This window comes from Podarcis gaigeae (genome assembly GCF_964106915.1).
Source record: "Podarcis gaigeae genome assembly, chromosome: 8".
In the NCBI taxonomy this organism is placed as follows: Eukaryota; Metazoa; Chordata; class Lepidosauria; order Squamata; family Lacertidae; genus Podarcis; species Podarcis gaigeae.
This window is the reverse complement of record NC_139684.1, coordinates 60976280-60994452: the sequence shown is the minus strand read 5'-3', so window position 1 is coordinate 60994452 and position 18173 is coordinate 60976280. Positions and strand designations below refer to the sequence as shown.

Genomic DNA, 18173 nt, shown 5'->3' with positions numbered 1-18173 from the left:
GAAGTTTTATTCTGTTTTTAGTTCTTTGTTGGGTTCCACCTAGAGTGGCTGGGGAAACCCAGCCAGATGGGTGGGGTATAAATATAATAATAATCATAATAATAACAACAATAACAACAACAACAATAATTCGGTGTTCCAGAGTTCCTTGCAGCTGTGCATAGAACATTCATCCACGAACATTTCTTCACAGCCCTTTCTGGGTGGAGCATCTGCTTCGGGTCTGCTGCAAATGCTCCATGTTGTATTCATTCACTCTGCACTAATGCTAAAGCAAAAGAGAATAGTTGTGCTCATGGTTGAAGATCTATAAATGCAACTGTACTATCCGATGTAATCAGCAGTTCAAATTATATCTCAGCAGCTGCGGTGTGTGAAACAGCAGGCTGCATGCTGCAATGCGCTTTAGTGTTCCAGTGCATGGATGTGCACTAGGGATTCATCTGCACCAGGGGTTGCCAAGGGGATGCCCTCCAGAGGTTGTTGGACTACAGTGCGCATCTGCTCCAGCCAGCATGGCCAGTGCTCAAAGGATGATGGGAGCTGGAGTCCAGCGACATTTGGAGGGCACCACATGGGCTACTTGATTTATGCAACCCCCCTTCAGAAATTTAACTTCCAGGGTTTCCAGCGAGGGAGGTGAATCCTGACTCATGGCTACCATAGTCATTCAAGCAATCTCAATTTTCATTAGTTAGCTTGCTCAAAAAGCAAACTTTGGGATGAAACTGGGACCATGTTTTACCAGAGGAAAAACCTTTACTGTCTGCCCCCCCATCAGCAGAGGGGCCCTTCTGAGCCATGTTTCCAGAGGACACCCCAAAAGCTGGAGCCAACCTCATGGGTTGCATTTTCCATGTCGTCTATGTGCAAAGCAGTATGCGAGGGATTTGTTATAACCTCATTAGGACCCTTCAGAAAGCTTCCTTCCAAGGAGGAAATGACTTCATTCCATGCGTAGCTTGACTAATTAACAGGCATCATTAGCAATCTTGTTAGCATATTAAGCAGGGGCGCCATAGGCTACCTGGCACTGCTATTGCAACTGGAAAGGTAAATTGTACCAGGGAAAAGGTATTGGCAGAATTATGCCTTCTTGGGCTTGCAGAAGAAGCGATGGCGGCGTTAGGAAAAGAATCGAAAGGCAAGTGGCAATACTAGGGCTGCAAGCTCGCCCTACATAATAGACTCCTTAGCATTCCTATCAGGGGTGGGGAGCCTTAGGCCTGGGGGCCAAATGTGGCCCTACAGACTTCTCAATCTGGCCCTTGGATTCCTTCCCCTTCCCACACCTCTCACTCCCAAGGCCTGGCTTCACACCCTCCTGGAATGTCTTTGCTTGTAACTCTGATAACAACTCTTGCTTTATTGGGTGGCATAACAAGAGGGAGGAGAGCTTGTGTAGAAATTAGCCTATTGTACAAAGTAAAATTTGCATTTATGGCCCCACCCTCTTTTGCCTCTGCCCACTCCTGGGATGTGGTCTTCCGAAGGTTGCCCATAAGGGATTGCAGCTCTCAGACAAAGAAAGGTTCCCCACTCCTGATTCATATTGTGCTTCTGAATGGTCAAAATACTTCATGTATGTTATTTTGTACTCCTTACAACAACACTGCAAAATTAATTGCTGGCATCTGTCTGTCTTGGGAGGCAATGGAGGACTGTGCCTTTGAGCGTAAGGTCACACTGTTGGAAGGTTGCAGCGCCTGCTGTGGCTGTGGAGACTGATATGGGAGAGACATGCTTTGCTGTAGCTGGGGCAGATGAAGGTGTCCGGTTGTGTTGCTGCAGATGCACCATGCTGTTTCTTCTCTCTGCTCTCCTCCTAGCGGTCATTCCTCTTCTGGTCACTGCTGTGGATACATGACATGCCTGTCTATCTCCAGGCACTGCAGTCATTTGCAAGAGATTCCCACACAGCGAGGTTGATGTTGGCAACCTTCACATCTCGTTTGCAGACATCATTCTAACATAGAGTTGGTCTGCCAATGGGCCTGGTGCCTGAAGCCAGCTCCTCATACACCACATCCTTGGAGATCCTGCCACCCATTCTGTGGACACAACCAAGCCAGAGTAGACGTCGCTGAGACAGGAGTGCAAACAGCTGGGAATGTGGGCTTGGGAGAGCACACCTTTGTTTGAAACTCTGTCCTGCCATGTGATACCCAAAATCCTCCTGACACAGCGCATGTGGAAGGCATTGAGGCATCACTGCTGATGGCTGTGAACTGCCCAAGACTTGCCTTCATAAAGCAGCATGCTCAACTCGCAAGCCTGGTAGAACTTCATCTTGGTTAGCATCACATTCTCTCATACCCTTCTGGAGAGGTGAGCCATTGCTGTATAGCTGACTTGTTCATATGCTTGGCAAGTAGGGCCTCATATTAGCCTCATATTTCAGGTGGGAAATGATGCAGTTTTGAACCTTGCCCAGTTGATGTCCATGGCTAGAAGTGAATGATGGTGTCTGGAAGCCAAGTCTGGTCCTGGAAAAGGCAGATCTGACCATGGTGACCCATGCTTTCATTACAACCTGCCTGGATTACTGCAACACACTCCATGTGAGGCTACCTAGAAACTTCAACTCTCCAGAATCCAGTGGTTATAGATTCTTGAACAGAGCCAGTTATCAAGAATATGAGCCTCTCTTGCATTGTGTGATGGCCTGGGACTCGGGCTTGGACTCGGAACCAGAGGAGTCTCAGTCCACACTGGATCCTTTGCCTCAGGCGGCATCTGAACCAGGTCTGGGACCTGATTCTGAAGAGCCCCAGTCTGCACAGGTTCCCCTGCAACAAGCACCAGCTGGGCCGAGTCAGGGGCCTGAGCCTGCCCTGGCTCCAGATGAGGGGATTATCTTGTTGCCTTCAGCTGGGCAATCACTTACAGCTGCTCCACTACCAGTTGGGTCAGGAGAGGCTGAGGCGGCCTCTGGGTCTAGTAACGGCCAGTCCTGATCTCCAGTGACTGACCTCCCTGTCTCGCCCGAAGGCAAGCACTCCTCCTGCTATAGGACATGTGGGCATGTGCTTCCCCTCAATGGCCTCATGAGCCACGTTTGACCTGTGGGTCAGAGGTTCCACACCCCTGGTGTAAGGGATGCACTCTGCCACAGAGCTATAGTCCTCCCTGAGTTCATCGTGCCCTGACTTCTCAAGTGACAACTTTCTCATGTGATTGAGCCACTAGATATTAATCAGTACAGGCAGAAATTCCACCTCATTTGTCTGCCATTATATCTTGCCAAATATTGAAATCTGATATTGTATGATGTCAAATAAAGATAGGAAACCTTCAGCAGCTATCTGGAGAATAATGGGGTGAGGGAAGAAATTTGCTTTTGTTTGCATTTTAATTTGAAACCACCTAATTAGGACGTCTCACAATATGCAAACTGAAACACAGCTATCCTTCAAAATTCATACTTCTTCAAACTTTGCAATGCAGTTCTCTACTTGAAAGGTGTGCATGAAAATGCATATATTAGTGAAAAATAACACACAAGATTACATACCACAATGCATTATATTGGGGAAATTGCTTGCAAAAATGTTTTTATTAATCAAAATTACATATAGAAATGTGTTTATTAGGAGAAATTCTCACTGAAGTGCTGATGAATTTCCATGAGGATTAAAAAGGGAAAAAATAATTGCTGAGGAAATGCAGAGAACTGAATTTAAGTTTGGAAAAAAATGATATATGGAGAAAACCAAAATGTTCCCTACGTGGAACATTTTTAGAGTAGAATGCTTAGGAGAAAATACTTTTCAGCTGCTCTGTTGAATGTATACACCTGGGCTGCAGTTTAGTTATTGTGCTCCTGTCCTCCTTTGAACAAGAAGAATTTCAGGAGCTGTTTCTCTGCACGACAAGCCCCTGCTCCATTTACAGGAGACCCAGAGAGGTTCAGGGTTCCTTGTAAGGGAACAAGCTCTCCAGCTCCCAGACTAGATGAAGGATAAATTGCCTCTTGCCAGGAGGCTGCAGTGCTGGACGCCCGCAGATTGAAAATTGGTAGCTTTTCTTTGCCATCTCTGATCCCTGGCAATGTCAGGGTTTGCAATGCACTTGAAATAACAGAGCTGCAGGGAGCAGCATTACAGGATGGAACCATTAGTCAGATGGCCCAAGGCTTTGGAATACCCTTAAGAAGAAGAAGTCCCTTTAAATAAGCATCCAGTTTGCAAGCTTCTCTTCACCTCTCCAGGTTTATATTTTAATGGGACTGTTTTATTGTGCATTTTAATTATGGATGTTTACATTTTAATGTTTGTGTAATTGGTTTTTTTTAAAAAAATAAACTATTTAGAAACCTTAGAAGCCTTGTTATGGCATTAAGTGGCATGTACACCATACATTTAAACCACCATGATACTACTTTGAATACACAGTTTACCCCAAAGAATCCTGGGAAGTGTAGTTTGTCAAGGGTGCTGAGAGTTGTACGGAGACCCCCTAGTCCTCTCCCAGAAATCCAATTCCCAGAGTTCTTTACAAAGATGGATTGACTGTTAAACCCATCTGGGAACTGAAGCTCTGGGAGGGGAATAGGGTGTCTCCTAACAATTCTCAGCACCCTTAACAAACTACAGCTCCCAGAGTACTTTGGAGAAAGCTGTGACTGTTTGAAGTGATATCATACCGCTTGAAATGCATGGTGTGAATGTGGTCTAAATTAACTACTACTAAAAGTAGTAGTGATAGCAGGAGCTAAGGAGAATCGGGAAATCCATCAGTTGCCATACAATAAATAACAGCATGCACATGCAACCTCCCACCCCCACCTAACTTGGTGGAACAGCTTTAAATATTGCAACTGCTACAGCAAAAAATATATTAAAAAGTTAAGGGAGGGGGGGGTCGGAAAAAAGGAAAGAAAGAAAACCAGAAAGTCACAACAGCCAACCAAGCCTGTCATTATGCAGTGAGCCAGCTTTTGTGCAGACAAATTAGATGTAATAAACAAAGTTGGGCCTGGGGATTGTGTGGGTGAGGGAGCCTTGCAATTTTCTCATAAAGATGTTGGCGCTGAGCTGTCATCCCCTGACGACCTGAAGTGCAAGGGAGACGCCTATCTGGGCGGCTTAGCACATGAGTGCCAGCTCTGGGATTCAAGGAGCCTTCAGGGCAAAGCTTCCCCTAATTCTCTGCAAACTAAGGACTCTCTTACACCACCAACCGCCTCCCGTGCTCTCTGCCATGCGACGGCAACTTAGGACAACAGGCCCTTTGCCACCATAGAGGTCCTAGGCAGTGCCTGAACTTGCTGACATCGGGAGCTGACTTTGGGGAGCTCAGGCAGCAAATGGGAAGCAATAAGTTAAAGGGTGAAGGAAGGCTGGGGGCCAGAAGTAGGGATGGAGCATAATAGCTGAGGTGGCCCTGCCATGAGGCAGTAGCAGAGTTCGGACACCATGAAGGTCTACAGCAGGGATGGGGAACTTTTGACCATCCAAACATGGTTGGACACCATCAGCCAGCCTAGCCAATGGTTGGGGCTGATAGTTAAGACTATGGAATTTACTCCCACTAGATGTTGTGATGGCTATCTGTGACTATTAGTCATGATAGCTATGTTCTAGCTCTAAGTTTGGAAGCAGTATGCCTCTGAATACTATTGATGGGAATCACAAGAGAGGAAAGTACCATTACACTGCAGACTTCCCCTTTGGGCCACTGTGAAAACAAGATGGTGGACTAGATGGGCTTTTGGCCTGATGCAAAAGCAAGGCTCTTCTTACATTCTTAAGCACCACTGCTTCCGGCCTAGTGCAAACTTCATGTGCTCTCCTTATCCCACAATCCCCTTGATTCTTTTTAATGGAGGGTGTAAGTGGCCTTCTTTAGCTTCTTACAGTTCCCTTGGATTGAGATCCCTTGGATATCACCCAACAAAATAAAAACCAGGAGTGTGGCCCTCCAGATGCTGATCACAGGGAGGGGCTGGTGTGTTAGTTGTGGCACCTAGTCCTCTAATATGCCACAGCCCTGTTACACTGTTCCAGGAGAATATAACAAAGAAACCACACTATTCCCAAATGTCAGATTCCCACAGAAGCCTTTCTGTTTTTATTTAGTGCTCCAGTAAAACAATCAATATTTTAAAACCACATGAAAAATTCATTTCCTCCTTAGTGTTGCCAGCAGGATTTCTAACAACTGGGTGAAAAACAAGAAACGGCCTGCACCTTGGAGTTAAGACTTCCCAAAGTAAGGAAGATATTTTCTCTCTTAGACTTGGTAGATCCATCAGAGAAAGGCTCCAAAGTTTTGTGTCCTCTTAGGCAAGAAGCCACCAATGAGCTAGAGAGGGCTGTAGGAATAGAAGCAAGGCTGTAGCTCAGTAGCAGAACATATAATCTGCATGCAGAAGATTGCAAGGTTGACCCCTGGCATCTTCAGGTAGGACTGGGACAGGCCACTGCCTGAAACCCTGGGGAACTGCTGCCAGTCAGTGCAGGGCTGGGGAACTGGATCCAGCCTCCACAGGGCACTTTTGCCAGGTCATATGGCACCAGGTGATTCAGCTTCAAAGGACCAGGAGTGGATTGCATTCCTATTGCAATCAGGGCTTGCCTTTGGCACTGGATTTAAATTCAATGCTGAATAGAAGCCTGGCTGGGATTGGGCCCATGCAGGAGCTCTGATCAGAAGCAGTGTCCGGCAGGATTAAACCTTCAGTCCTGCTCTCTGAAGGGGTCTGCTTCACCAGCACATCCCCTCAAGGAACATGCTGGTGAAGCAGCATCCAGTGGGTTCGAACCTTAATTAAAACATGTTTGGGGTGGGGTGGGGAGGAGAGGAGACATAGCACCTCCTCCTTCCCCATCCCCTTATCCAACAGCAAGTTCAATTAGGGTTTAGAAGCCCTGATTAAACATGTGTTTGTGTGAGTGTGTGAAGATGCAGAACCTCCTTCTGCCCCCTCACAACCCACCACCACCACCTCATCCATCCCGTTTCAAGGTCTATTTTTTATTTTGTGTCTGTTTTAGTCTGGGTTTAGAGACACAGCATATATTTCCTCCCCTTTAAAATGAAAGGACTGAGTGTCCCTTACCCTGCAGGTAGGCTTGTCAGGTGATTATGACGCTGGGGTAGGACAAGGGATGCCAAACACATTAATAAACCTGTCCTGATGCTTGAACAGTCCCTACCATTCCTTCTGTCGAGAATTCCCTCCAGAAAATGATAAAATTGGAGGTCATTTTGGACACAGGACAGCACAGTTTCCTTTCTCTTGAGCAAACTTGTTTAAGAAACTTCATCTGTCTTTGAAACCTTTAAAGCAGGCTGACCTAAATCAGCTTCATAAGAAATTAAAGGACAAATTTATAGAGGCAACATTCTTGTGTACTTAATATATGTCTCTCTCTGTGTGTGTGTATATATGCATGTATGTATGAATTATATATATATTCTATATTCTGTGCCAAGGTTACCAGAATCAACATCTTCAATGCAAATTTCCACATGCTGATCTCTTTGAACAAATGCATCTTTTCAAAGGATTAGGAACTTGGGGCGGGGCGCAAAATCAGTGTGAAATAGAAGATGCAAAGTATATGAAAAAGAAGGGAGTACATGGTTGTGGAGAGGAGACAAGGAAGAAAATAAAGACAGCTCTCACTGCTCTTCTAGTTCACAAGTAAGACTATGATTTTATCTAGTGTTCATGCCACCTAGAAAGCTTCTCTCTCAGGAAGGTATATTTTGCCATCATCCAACAAAGATTACCAGTTTAACCTGAAAGACTCCTAGGGTATGTTCCCCAATTATCATGGCACTCTTGTCCCTGGTCCATGCAGTGAACATAGCTGGGGTGAGGTGCAAGCACAAGCCAAGTTTCATTTGGGAGATTAGGCATCAGCAACTGCTCAGGCTCAAGCAGAACACCTGAAAGATGCAAGTGTTGGATACAGGACCTGAGACAGCTCCAAGTGGAGCGCAGGCTGGGTGCTAACACACAAGCAGGGCGACTAGATGTTGCTTCGCCAGTTGCCTGGAGTTGGCTGAGGCTTTGAACAGGCTGCTGTTTGATCCTGACCAGGGCTATGGAAACGTTGGCTCTTCAGATCTTGTGGGAGCACAGTACCCCCCAACCACATCCAGCACGTCCAATAGTCATAGATGGTGGAAAGTGTAGTCCAGCAACTGGAGAGTTGAAGGTTTCCCAAACCTAGCCTGGAAAGCTCAATCTATCACAGGCAGGAAAAGCCTTCTGTATGTAAGCCCAATTGTGTGGGCTTTTGTTTTTGTTTTATTCTCTGTTATTTAAAACATTGTTATGCTGCCTTCTACTAAAAAAAGCAACATTCCAGGGTAGTTCACAACAACCTAAAATGCAAATTCATTAAATCAGCACTTTAAAACAACTTTATTTTCATTTGGCACGATTTATATACTGCTTAATTAACCAAAACAAAACACCTCTAAGCAGTTTACAGCACATACAGGAACATTCAAGGCACTAAACTGAAATATTAGCCATAATACTAGTGAGCCATGAAGAAATGAGTTTTCAGCAAGAATAGGGCATGTTGAATTTTTCAGTTTCAAATTCCAAAAATGAGAGGTGCTAAAAAGTTGTAACATGGCTTGGGAATTCAAAAAATGGTAAAATTACTATAATTTAGTTTTGCCTGGTAAATAAAATGTGTGTAAAATTGCATAGAAATCATTAAAAAGAAATTAATGTTATTTTTATTTACATATTATACATATTTTATATTACCTGACACTTTCAGAAGGCAGAATTTAAATTATTTGGTTTTCCGGAAGCAGTTCATTTGCTGCTTAATCAAACATATACTTACCAGGCTAAATGTTGCCCAGTCACAAAAATAATGGCACATTTGAATCCCTCATACCCCAAAACATATTTTAAAGAACCCTCTCTGAAGAAATTTGCAAAAAATTAAGTTTCACCCCCTAAAATGACACACCCTAATGATCTAATCTCTTTGCCCTGAAAAGCATCAGACAAATAAAAATATCATTTTAATGATGCTGTTTCTTCATTTCTCCCTTTGAACATGTCAGCCTGAAGAACAGTTCTGTGTGACTCACAACCTTGCCTCTGACACTTCAAATGTTAGTTCATTCAAAACCAAGAAGACAATCTAATTCACAATGCACTTCTTGTTTTGTGGCATGTCTCATAGCATAGCTACTTAGGCACCAGGGAAATATAGGCAGCAATAGCTAGCCTGGATTGGTTCCATGCTCTGCCTAGCCAAGTAGCAACAACAGGAACAGCTGCTTCCAAGGAAGATACAATGCAATATGAGACGATTCCTTCCGTTTGTATCTCGGTATGTACCCGAGCCCTGAGGCTACTCGTATTTCAAGATAATAAAGCTTAGTATAACAGATCCCCAAGTGGGACGCTGTTGGAGAAGTCCAGGAAAAAAAAAAGTAATTCTGAATCCAGAGCAGGGAGGGAAAAAGCAGGGAGTCAAGTCAGTTAATGGTTCCAGGCAAGAGGATTTATAAGAAAGAGAAGCTGGAGTTTCTCAGCCAAATGGAACTTGTTAAATGCACAGACCAACAGCAAGATCATCAAGTCTTAATATTGTGCTGTCGAAGGCAGGAATAATTACCACCACTGGGAACCTCACGCCCACATAATGGAGGGCCCAGGATAACATGGTTGAAGATAATTGTCATTACAAATAACTCCCCCCACCCTGTGCTTTTATATTTGCTTATACAGGGAGAAACCACCCCCCGCTGCCAAGCTAAGCACCCACTTTGGGTTTGGGGCATTATGGGTGGGTGGTGCCAAATCCAACTTGGTGGGGGAGTAGGGGAGCTTGTAACCAATTGGTGTGGGGCTTTGGGGTTGATAGATGGGCCCTCCACCAATTGCCGACAAGCATTAATTTCCCACGGGTGCTGTAGACCTTATGGTGCTTAGCAGGAGGAACATTCTGCTTATTGTCAGGCACCCCATGGCTAGAAGGATCTGCCTAACAGCACCCGCTGTGTTAGCAATTGGAAGGCACCTGAGGGGATGCATCCACCTTGGGATGTAGGGAGGGGCTGGGAGCCAGCCAGAGATGCAGCCAGCTTTAGGGCAAGATCTTAATCTGAAGAGCAAAAGAAGGGTTGAAACACACACACACACATCCCTTCAACCCACCCACGCCGCCTCCTTAGACCCAAAGCACATGATGTCAGAAGATCACTTCGCACATGCTCAGAGGCTCCATGATCTTCAGGTATTTTCCAGTATACACCCAGATCAGTACCGGTTCTGCTGCCTGAAGCCCTTTAACTGGACCTTCTGGGGGCTGAATCAGAGATCTTTTGCACACAGAGCCCATGGCTCCAGTAACGGCCAGCCTTGGCAGAACTTTTGGATGTTGCCCCCAAAAGTACCACATCCTGAAATTCTAATGGAGACTCTAAAGGTTGTAGCTGTAAGTTTCCTGACCTACTGAGGCTCGAGGCTCAGCTTCTAGAGGAAGTGGAAGCAATAAAGAGAGCCTCATCAAAGCAGGTGTCATCAGGAAAGGGCAGGCCCTAATGAGCTCCCTGTGGACACAGCTAACTGGGATATGGAGGATGTTGTCTCAGCCAAGAGCTGATGGTGCCAAGGCTTGATATTGGCTGAAAAGGCCTCTACTGCAGTTGGCCCTGTGTCCTTGAGGGGCTGACTGTGCTGACTTAAAGGGCGCTTGTCTAATTCTGCTGCCACTGATTTCTACCCTGGGGGCTTGTCCTCTGTGTCTGAGGAAGTGAGGGAGCTCAGTCCTTACAAGCGAAAGGTCCAGGGAGAGAGTCTACCTGTTGTATTTCCTTTCTCCCTATATTTTCCTCAGGGCAGTGCAAGGAGCCTGGGTTGGGGATCAAGACATAATTGAGCTATCTCTCACACCTTTCAGCATTGTTGAAAGGTACCTGCATAGATGTTTTCATTGCTTGCATATATAGTTCAGTTTAATCAGTTAATTGACCAATTAGCCAGTTAAAAGAAAGTGCATTTTTGCTCTACCACACACAGGGTTGAAATTGTCACCGAGCTATCTACTATGGCCTTAAGGTCTCATTCATGGTCAGTTACATCAAGTTCAGACCCCCTAAGTGTATATATTCTATTATATATTATATATCTTTCTTTTTCCTTTTTCCTTTCTCCTGAGATGAGGCTGCATTTTTATATTTTAATGTTTCAATATTTTAATGTTGTTTTTAAATCTTGTTTTTAAGTTGTATTCATTCAACTTGTTTTTATTATTGCTTGTTAGCCGCCTTGAGCCCAGCCTTGGCTGGGGAGGGAGGGCTATAAATAAAATTATTATTATTATTATTATTATTATTATTATTATTATTATTATTATTTATTTTATTATTATTATATTAGGGTTGCCATATTTCAAACAGTGAAAATCAGGAGAGAAAAGTTTTTATTCCCCCCAAAGTGGTTTTGTTTTGGGCAAAATCACTTAAAAATTCCATTCTGAGCTATTATTATGGGAAAATGGCAAAAAACCAGCACTGCCGACACGGGCTGTGTATGGCAACCTGGACATATGGCAACCCTACATGAAATAATACATGTATCACTTTACATTTGTTTACACTGAATTGCATTTGCAATTTTATCCCACATATTTCTGTATGCAATTTTGCCTAAAATACACAATTTTGCAAACAATTTCCCTAACTTAAAGCTTTTTTATATGTTATTTTCACTCTTATATGAATATGACTGCCATTATCCTGGCCATCTGCATTTTTTTGTACACATTACTCAGCTGGAGAACTGCATTGCAAAATTCAGAGAAGTGTGAATTCTGAAAGATGGCTAGGTTTCAGCTTGTGTATTGTTTTGGCAAGTGCAAATGAGGTATGTTTGCCTTTAAATGCAACCTGAATTTAATTTCTTCCCCATCCCTAGTACCTAGGAACAGGCTTGAAATAAGAAAACACCATCATAGATCTGCGGACTGCAGCACCCCTTCAACTCTGTTCCCTTTTTTAAAAAAGAGAAACTTGGTTCCTTCTTTTTTAAAAGGGAAACTCTACCAACAGACACAGGGGATCAGTGAAACTTGGTTCCTTCTTTTTTAAAAAGGGAAACTCTACCAACAGACACAGGGGATCAGTGATAACAAAGACTCCAAAGAAAAATTAGTGAGTTTCTAAATTCATTTGAGGGGGGGCAAATGTTTTCCTTCTCTCCCCATCCCCCCATTCACAGTATACATGTATGGGGAGGGAGTTGGTAGCTGGTTTGAGTGTATTATCCACAGGACAGAGGCTCCAGGATTGAAAAGCAATGGAGCGTTCAAGAAAAAGATGGCCTGAAAAGCAATACTGCATTGTCCAAGCTGTCCGACAGCAGAGCCGGACTGGCATTCATTTCCGAGCAATTCAAGGGGAGACTGAAATGCAAGGTGAAACAGATTGGAAAGTTGTCTTTGGGGAAGGAGATGGCTGACCACATGAGAAGCCATGCTTAAGGTATCATAAAGACATATGCGTGTTTGAAAGCACTTACAGAATCCCTGCGCAGACCAGCATAGTGTTCGGAAGCTGCCTTATACTGAGTCCAGACCTTTGGTCCATCTAGCTCAGGCATCCCCAACCTTTGGCCTTCCAGATGTTTTAGACTACAATTCCCACCATCCCTAACCACTGGTCTTGTTAGCTAGGGCTCATGGGAGTTGTAGGCCAAAACATCTGGAGGGCCGCAGGTTGGGGATGCCTAGCTTACTATTGTTGACACCAAGTGGCTGTAGTTCTCTAGGATTACCTTTCCCAGTCCTACCTGGAGATGTCAGAGATTGAACCTGGGACCTTCTGTATGCAAAGCAGATCCTCTTACCACTGAGCAACAGCCCTTCAACTGAGCTATGGCACTTCCTTTCAATCATGGAAAGAAGAGGAACTAGTAATTGAAGTGTACCTGGTCCTCACCAACAGGGAGGAGCAGATCAAGGAAACGGAAGTCCTGGGAAACTTGAGAGGAAGTGATAATGCCCTCTTGGGTTTCATGATACAGAAGGTAGGGCCCAAACCAATGGCTTCAAGTTACAAGAAAATAGATTCCAACTAAACATCAGGGATAACTTTCTGACAGTAAGAGCTGTTCACCAGTGGAATGGACTCCCTTAGAAGGTGGTGGACTCTCTTTCCTTGGAGGTTTTTTAAAACAGGTCGGATGGCTATCTGTCATAGAAGCCTTAGTTGAGATTCCTGCATAGCTGGGGGTTGGACTAGATGACTCCCAGGAACCTTTCCAGCTCTACAGTTCTATGATTCTGTGTTGTAGATTTTCCTACTTATTAAAAAAAAGACGCCTAAGGAGATTTGCAACAATAAAATACAGCCACTCAATCGAGAAGCCATAGAATCAAAATAATCACAATGTTACAACCTCATTAAAATCCCATATTTAAATCCAATAAACCATTCTCCGTAGAAATTAGGATAATAAAGCCTTACTAAAAGCATCTCGCAGAAGAACAGATCTGCAGATGCTTTTCAAAATGAAACACCAATTGCAGTTGACTTTTCCAACATTGCTCATCCCTGAGCTTCAGTCAGCTGCAGGTCACCCCTTCCAAAATAATGAGGTGACAAAACACAAAAAGATCCCGCCTTGCCCGTCTCCCAAAAACTTTAACCATGAGCTAAATCTGAACATCTCACTTTCCACTGGGCTCCTGTTGCCCTCTTTCTTTCTTTTACATGTTTATCATAGTAACAACATATTAAACAACAAAAAAGAAATACAATCCCCCAATTTTCCCCTCCCTTCCCGACTTCCCTCAAATTCCTCTTCCAGTTTTTTACATATTAACTTCTCCTGCTTGCTTTATTGTATCTTAATGTTAAAAAAAAAATAATGCAGAGACATCACCTTGCCAACAAAGGTCCGTATAGTTAAAGCCATGGTTTTCCCAGTAGTGATGTATGGAAATGAGAGCTGGATCATCAAGAAGGCTGATCGCCAAAGAATTGATGCTTTTGAATTATGGTGTTGGAGGAGACTCTTGAGAGTCCCATGGACTGCAAGAAGATCAAACCTATCCATTCTTAAGGAAATCAGCCCTGAGCACTCACTGGAAGGACAGATTGTGAAGCTGAGGCTCCAATACTTTGGCCACCTCATGAGAAGAGAAGACTCCCTGGAAAAGACCCTGATGTTAGGAAAGATAGAGGGCACAAGGAGAAGGGGACGACAGAGGATGAGATGGTTGGACAGTGTTCTCGAAGCTACAAACATGAGTCTGACCAAACTGCGGGAGGCAGTGGAAGACAGGAGTGCCTGGCGTGCTCTGGTCCATGGGGTCACGAAGAGTCGGACACAACTAAACGACTAAACAACAACAAATGTTCAATTCCTTTATATTAAATATTGTTATGCTTTTATCATTTTAACATCCTCTTGTAATTTCTATATTTATTTTGTTAATTGTGTTTACTCAAACCCTGCTAGTGAGTCCATTTCTTTACATTGTTTCTGTAGATACAACATAAATGGTTCCCAATCTTTTTAAAAGTCTCTACTGTCTTTTTCTCTAAGTCTTTCTGTTAGCTTCGCCATTTCAGCATATTCCATCAACTTTTCTTGCCATTCTTCTTTAGTTGGTATTTCGTCACTTTTCCATCTTTGGGCTAGCAGTATCCTAGCCAAAGTTGCAGCATACATAAAAAGTTTCTTCTTCTCTTTTGGCAAGTCTTGACCTGAAATGTCTAAAAAAAAAAGCTGGTCTCCTGTTGCCCACTTTCAATGGTTAGGAAATTTCCTCTAGTTTGCAAAAGGAGGATGCCAATTTTTCAACTATGTCACCATTTTGTTTGATGTTATGGTAACAACAGCAAAATAGCTCTCTCCTCTCTTCTAAAATGATACTGCCAGAAGCCTCCCTGAATTATGGTAACACATATACAGATGTATTTATTTCAACCATCTATATACCGGCTTAACATCGTAGTCTGAAAATGGTAGTCTCTAAGTGGTGTTCATTATCCTGCAATGGAATAAACTGGCCACTGTATTCTGTGCATTGGTAATCTCAAGATTGGGCTACTGCAGTGTGCTCTCTGTGTGGCTTCCCATGGGCCTGGGATGGAAGCTCCAAGTAGTGCAGAATGAAGCCGCCAGACTGCTGATGGGAGAAGATGGCTGACAGCATGCAACACCTTTGCTAAAACATCTGCACTGACTGCTCATCTGCTATGGAGCCAGATTCAAGGCTGTTATGTCGATGTACAAAGACATGGACAACTTGGGCCCAGGATCCCTCAAGGATCTCCTGAGCTCTTCCCCACCCCCAGCCTGATCACTGAGATCATCCGAAGGAGCACTGTTTATCGTTTTCTGTGTTGCAGAGGCCAGACTGGCTTCAGTGAGAAATCAGGCATTAAATGTCACCTGTGGAATACAGTACTCTCCTGGCAGAGATTCTGCTAGCTAACCTTCAGACATCTCTCAGAGGCCCTTTCATGCTGATAGGCCAATGCCAGTTCCACTTTCTTGATTAGCCAGTCATTCAAATGATTATCTTGCATTGTTTTTATGGTGTTTGGGGTTTTATTGTGCTCTTATATATGACAATATAGTAACTTAAATGAGCAGGCAGTAAACAATTTTTTTAAATAAATAAATAAGGTTAATAAAGATACAGCAGAGATAAAATCAGTTTAAATAAACTATAAAATAAAAAATGCTTGCTGGAACTGATATATGCAGGTCATTCCAGTGTACAGTTCATGGGTTCTGCAGGCAATAATTTCACCCTAAGCCATCATTTTACATGTGGCTTTATCTCCCACTTCAGCCACTATTTTGAACCTAGCTCTGAATGCTGTTCTGGCCTCCTGTAAATGTTGGCCCACAGCCCCACTCCTGTATCAGAATAGTTCCAGGGGAGCATTGGGTCTTTCTTTGAGCAACATCCTGATTCTGGCTCTCTATCCACCCACTTGTCCCTGCTTTATCTGCTCGTCTCATCACTCTTCCTTCCCAGTCTTGCCAACCCTCCTGCAAGATCTGCCAAAACATTTCTCCCTTAATAGAAATAACAGGGAAATATTGACATCCTTAGAGGTACCCTGAAGTTTGCTGAAGTATGGATTTTTAATTTTCATTTAATAATAATAATAATAATAATAATAATAATAATAATAATAATAATAATTTATTTATACCACACCCATCTGGCTGGGTTTCCCCAGCCACTCTGGGCGGCTTCCAACAGAACACTAAAATACAATAACCTATTAACCTATTAATTAGTGGTCTCCAGATGTTGTTGGACTACAGCTCCCATCGTTTCCTGAGAACTGCAAATGCTAATGTTGATAGTGCAACCTCTGGAAGACATCAGGTTGGTTACCATGGCTTATGTTACCCTAGAGGAGGGCAAGGCTGACTGGCAGGAATCCTGAACAGGAGTACTTCTGCTTGGAAATAAATATACACTGCAGTCCTCTTATAGCAGATCTGGGTACTTTAACATTTTGACCCAGCATTATCATCCTCTGGACTTGACCCTTTGGGAGATGACATTTGTTGCTCAGTATCTCCAGGACAGCTCAGTGGGATTCGGATGTCCCATGATTAAGGTCAACTGGGAAACACAGAACAGGGATCAGAAATCTCAGGATCAGGGTCCAAATGTGGTCCTCCAGGCCTCTCTGTCTGCCCCCTGAGGCTTTCACCAGGCCACACACCTTCCTGAGCCCTCACCTGCCCTGCTTTGCATCCTTCTTTGAGTGTTCCTTGAGTGTTCCTTGTCTGACTGGAATGTGCCCCTCAGCTCTCAATGCTTCTTGCTTGCCTGACTGGATATGAGACTGTAGAAACTAGCCCAGTGTATGTGGGTAAAATTTACATTTTGTTGCTCTTCCCATTTTGCCTCTAGCTCTGCTCCCTTTTGTCTGTGGCTCCTAGCACGTTGTCCAGAATGGAATGTGGCCCTTGGGCAGAAACAGCTTGCCCACCCCTGAATTAGAGCACCCCTGTCATCGTCAGAGGGAGGAAGGAAGGAAGGAAAGAAAGAAAGAAAGAAAGAAAGAAAGGGTTTCTAACTCACCAGCTAGTTCCTAAAGATCAGTTCCTTTCATATCCCCAGGAGACCCGATATCCTTAACCAGGAAGATCCTTTTCCTCCCCAGCGATAAGGAAGCAGTTCTGGAAATGAAAAAAGGCAAGTGGTGAGACTTCTGGGGAAACGAGGCAAGTAGGGATGAGGTGGAAGCCATTTTAAATGGATTTATCCATGGTCTGTGGACTGAGGATTGGGCCACCTCTTGAACTGGGTGCCCACTTATGTCCAAGCTGTTTGTCCATTGTAAAGGTTTTTTTTTTAACCTCCCCCAACTAATTATATACAAAAAATACATATATGTATAATACACAGAAAAGATTCAAGCCCCATGTGGCACTATATTTCTGCAGCATAATTTTAGAACGCAGAAGTCTTTTTATAGAGCTGTACGATGTACACCACCTTGACATATTTTAGGAGTTGATGGTTTGTAAATATTCCCATAAAGAAATAGAAAAATAAATACACATAGTCCAACCATAGTCCAACCACCTGCTGTGCAGGAATCTCTTTTTATTGATTTGCATATTTAAATTTTATTGAAAATTTTCAGTGGACAAAGAAAGTGAAAGAAATGAAAAATGAAAGCAGGCTGTCCTTGGTGTATATGCACTGAGCTGGGTGGTGGATCCATAAAAAGTTTCTTGGAGGGGCCTGATCTGGCGCTAAGGCTGGCACACAGGGCCGTGCATCCCATTCTGCCTTCACAAAAGCCCTATTAGGTAGGTTAGATTGAAAGGAGTGAGGGTGTGACTCAAGCTCCCCCAGCAGGCTTTGTGGTCAAGGAGAGATGTGAACCTGGGTCCAAGTTTGTCATCCGAACCACTACACCAAACTGGATCTCTCCTCACTTCCTTATGACTTGAGCATGATCTTCTGACCATCTTGCCAGTTGCCATCTACCCCTCACCCCGTGGCACAAAGCATACACAGAAGTGGTTGGTTGATTTCAGTGGTGCCTCCCCAGGTTCACAGCAACTGAAGCACTGGCCTGCATAATTCCCCCCCCCCCCCAAAAAAAGAGGGAAAGTCTTGCAGCTGGAGTTGCTTTTTTTTTTTTAAATGCTGCAGCCTCCTTGCATCAAACATCGTTCTGAAGTA

The 18173-nt window shown here is 43.8% G+C and overlaps 1 protein-coding gene across 3 annotated transcripts in view; it reads right to left on the bottom strand.

The window, feature by feature from the left end:
- Nucleotides 1-18173, bottom strand: part of DLGAP3 (DLG associated protein 3) — a 178514-nt gene that overhangs the window by 41701 nt on the left and 118640 nt on the right. For all 3 annotated transcript variants that reach the window (XM_083751666.1, XM_083751668.1, XM_083751667.1), the window contains exon 2: nt 17058-17155. The gene's annotated coding sequence lies outside the window, so the exon portion shown is untranslated. The remainder of the gene's footprint in view (nt 1-17057; nt 17156-18173) is intronic.